General features: G+C 44.0%; 1 non-coding gene across 1 annotated transcript; it reads right to left on the bottom strand.

The window, feature by feature from the left end:
• Positions 1–3,592: 3,592 nt before the first annotated feature.
• trnae-uuc (transfer RNA glutamic acid (anticodon UUC)) lies at positions 3,593–3,664 on the bottom strand. Its single transcript has one exon. It is a non-coding gene; the product is annotated as a tRNA-Glu (tRNA).
• Between the last annotated feature and the right edge of the window lie 766 nt (positions 3,665–4,430).

Genomic DNA, 4,430 nt, shown 5'->3' with positions numbered 1-4,430 from the left:
GCACTAGGTATAGATAAGGAGTCCAGACTCTCTCTCTCTCTGTCAACACTAGGTATATATAAGGAGTCCAGACTCTCTCTCTCTGTCGGCACTAGGTATAGATAAGGAGTCCAGACTCTCTCTCTCTGTCAGCACTAGGTATAGATAAGGAGTCCAGACTCTCTCTCTCTCTGTCAGCACTAGGTATAGATAAGGAGTCCAGACTCTCTCTCTCTCTGTCAGCACTAGGTATAGATAAGGAGTCCAGACTCTCTCTCTCTCAGTTAGCACTAGGTATAGATAAGGAGTCCAGACTCTCTCTCTCTCTGTCAGCACTAGGTATAGATAAGGAGTATAAACTCTCTCTCTCTGTCAGCACTAGGTATAGATAAGGAGTCCAGACTCTCTCTCTCTCTGTCAGCACTAGGTATAGATAAGGAGTCCAGACTCTCTCTCTCTCTGTCAGCACTAGGTATAGATAAGGAGTCCAGACTCTCTCTCTCTGTCAGCACTAGGTATAGATAAGGAGTCCAGACTCTCTCTCTCTGTCAGCACTAGGTATAGATAAGGAGTCCAGACTCTCTCTCTGTCAGCACTAGGTATAGATAAGGAGTCCAGACTCTCTCTCTCAGTCAGCACTAGGTATAGATAAGGAGTCCAGACTCTCTCTCTCTCTGTCAGTACTAGGTATAGATAAGGAGTCCAGACTCTCTCTCTCTGTCAGTCAGCACTAGGTATAGATAAGGAGTCCAGACTCTCTCTCTCTCTCAGTCAGCACTAGGTATAGATAAGGAGTCCAGACTCTCTCTCTCTGTCAGCACTAGGTATAGATAAGGAGTCCAGACTCTCTCTCTCTGTCAGCACTAGGTATAGATAAGGAGTCCAGACTCTCTCTCTCTCTGTCAGCACTAGGTATAGATAAGGAGTCCAGACTCTCTCTCTCTGTCAGCACTAGGTATAGATAAGGAGTCCAGACTCTCTCTCTCTCTGTCAGCACTAGGTATAGATAAGGAGTCCAGACTCTCTCTCCCTCTGTCAGCACTAGGTATAGATAAGGAGTCCAGACTCTCTCTCTCTCAGTCAGCACTAGGTATAGATAAGGAGTCCAGACTCTCTCTCTCTCTGTCAGCACTTGGTATAGATAAGGAGTCCAGACTCTCTCTCTGTCAGCACTAGGTATAGATAAGGAGTCCAGACTCTCTCTCTCTCTCTGTCAGCACTAGGTATAGATAAGGAGTCCAGACTCTCTCTCTCAGTCAGCACTAGGTATAGATAAGGAGTCCAGACTCTCTCTCTCTGTCAGCACTAGGTATAGATAAGGAGTCCAGACTCTCTCTCTCTCTGTCAGCACTAGGTATAGATAAGGAGTTCAGACTCTCTCTCTCTCTCTCTGTCAGCACTAGGTATAGATAAGGAGTCCAGACTCTCTCTCTCTGTCAGCACTAGGTATAGATAAGGAGTCCAGACTCTCTCTCTCTCTGTCAGCACTAGGTATAGATAAGGAGTCCAGACTCTCTCTCTGTCAGCACTAGGTATAGATAAGGAGTCCAGACTCTCTCTGTCAGCACTAGGTATAGATAAGGAGTCCAGACTCTCTCTCTCTCTGTCAGCACTAGGTATAGATAAGGAGTCCAGACTCTCTCTGTCAGCACCAGACTGTAGAATTGTCTGACTGGTCGCTGTGACAACTACTGCACAGGAGGCTCACCACACACAATGAGAGCTGTGGGCAAACAGAGGAGGGGAACCTTGTTGAGTCACACTCACATCTACACAGCCTGGTTTAGATCACATAGTTCCTCTCTCTCTCTCTCTCTCTCTCTCTCTCTCTCTCTCTCTCTTTTTTTTTTTCTTTCTCTCTGGTTCTCCCTTTCTCTCTCTCTCTCTCTCTCTCTCTCTCTCTCTCTCTCTCTCTCTTTCTCTCTGGTTCTCTCTCTCGCTCTCTCTCTGGTTCACTCTCTCTCTCTGGTTTACTCTCTCTCTCTCATTCTCTCTCTCTCATTTTCTCTCTCTCGTTCTCTCTCATTCTCTCTCGCTCTCACTCTCGATCTCTCTCCCCATCTCTCTCTCTCTCTCTGACAGCAGCTGTAACTGAGGGTTTTATTGCATCCCAGATCCACTGCTTTAGAAGTGGGTCAGAGAAGGGGAGAGCCAGAGTGTGAAATCAGGAGAAAAAGGTGTCTGCTCAGTCAGCAAGTATCTATAATCTAAGGTAATTAAGAATAAGCTAAACTACATATGTGCCCCTTACTGTACAGCTTGCATTGCAATGTTATCCCAGATAAATGAAATACAATCATTAGTATGGAACTTCACATTGTTCTACCATTATAGGAAAGGCTACAACACTCAACATGGTAACCTACTTGTCTTGAACACATTACCTCAGACACAAGTCCCTCCCTCAGTAGTACAAGCTGCTGTATCCTAAACACGATGTTTTAGAATTCACTAGTAGGCCCTAAACATAGCATCTACACTGTAGTACTGAGGTAGTGAATTTTTTCCCCTTTTGGTTCTTTGTAAACGTAAGGCCCTTGTCGTTCCATGTAAAATAGCAGCTGAATAGGAGGGTCATGGGAGGGTCTGTACTTCAAACGTTCAGCAGGAGAGAGAGCAGCCATTGTTGCCAGCAGAATGCTCTCCTGCTGGAGCCTGCCTTTGAAATCTAATTTTGCCTTTTTTGGAAACTATTTTATATTCCATTTTCTTCGCTTCAGTTCTATACATATATACATAAAATTCATATTTTAATTATATCTATACTTTTATCTTATTAATAATACCTAGAACAATTATGAACACATTGTACTGGTGAGGTCTAATCTCAACAAGTTGATGGCTGTGGTAAACTGAGAGCAGACTTCAGCAGAGTCCTCCAGGAAGTGTTTAAGACTCCACCACTGTCTGCTGCTTTCTTTGACACATTCTGAAACAAGTACAGAACCATATGCTACGCGGAGGAGGGGGAATATGCTCCTTTGATGGACGTGATGAAGGAAGCCACACAGAGACAGGAGGATGGAGAGACGACTTCTAAGGAAGGCCTCAAGCCATATTCTAGATACCTGGTGTCCCTGTCCACACAGTTATGCCCTGGAGTGACAAGACGTGGTGGGGAGATGCAGGGAGCAGCTGCCACCTGCTACTAACAGATGACTGTTTCATCAAAGCCATATTGTTAGGATGGATGATATGGCTGTAAGGTGTTCTGTTTGGATGGATGATATGGCTGTAAGGTGTTCTGTTAGGATGGATGATATGGCTGTAAGGTGGTCTGTTAGGATGGATGATATGGCTGTAAGGTGGTCTGTTAGGATGGATTATAGGGCTGTAAGGTGTTCTGTTAGGATGGATGATATGGCTGTAAGGTGTTCTGTTAGGATGGATGATAATCCATAAGGTCTTCTGTTAGGATGGATGATATGGCTATACAGTGCTCTTTCTCACACACACACACACACACACACACACACTAATTTATTTGGTGTTTAAAAAATAAAATGTGGTGCTAAGACCCCATTGCCCATGATCTTTTACATTTTAGTAATTTAGCAGAGGCTCTTGTCCAGAGTGACTGCATACATTTCATACTTTTTTTTTCTCCGTACTGGTCCCCCGTGGGAATCGAACCCACAACCCTGGCGTTGAAAACCCCACGCTCTACCAACTGAGCCATGAAGGAGACATACACTAGTGTTCCCTTTATTTCTGCCCTGTTAGCTGCAGGAGTCCAATGTCCAGCTGTTAATAATGAACATGATGATTGCTCATCCTCCAGTCTTTCAGCTGTGTTCTCATCGAGATCTGACAGCAGCCTTGAGATCTAACAGAAAGTTCAAGTTTTCCTTGTGTCCCAAAGGGTTCTGGGCAAAAGTAGTGCACTACATAGGGAATAGCGTGCCATTTGGGAAGTATCATTTAAATCTGAGCAGCCTGCACTCACTAATGGTCCAAGCTAGTTTTATTCCCCACCGGGCCACAGCTGAGTTAAACTGTAAAGTACAGTATAATGTAATCTACTTTATGCCTTGGGTTTCCTTTTAATTAGCAAAGTAGCAGTTGGCTTGGGGTCATATGTATAGAGAAATGTGTCCTGGGGTCATATGTGGAGAGAAAATGTGCTGTGTTATGTGAAACAACACTTTGAACTGTTGGGACTGTTTTAGTTAAGGGCTTCTGGGAAAACATTAGAATGGCTTTGAATTTCTAAGACGCAGGAATGCATAGCTGCTGTAACTTCACCCAGGAGCAATGGCCTGGACAAAATCACAATGACCTGTTTACCACAAATAAAATATGAATACCAGGAAACACTTTATATAATGCTCCTTTATAAACAGCTTGTAGAGATTATATGTATACAAAAGTACCTGGACAACCCTTGAAAAAGGGTGGATTTGGCTATTTCAGCCACACCTGTTGATGACAGGTGTATAAAATTGAGCACA

This window comes from Salmo trutta, chromosome 18, assembly GCF_901001165.1.
Source record: "Salmo trutta chromosome 18, fSalTru1.1, whole genome shotgun sequence".
NCBI lineage: Eukaryota > Metazoa > Chordata > Actinopteri > Salmoniformes > Salmonidae > Salmo > Salmo trutta.
The sequence above is the reverse complement of the archived record's forward strand: the minus strand, read 5'-3'. Positions and strand labels throughout refer to the sequence as shown.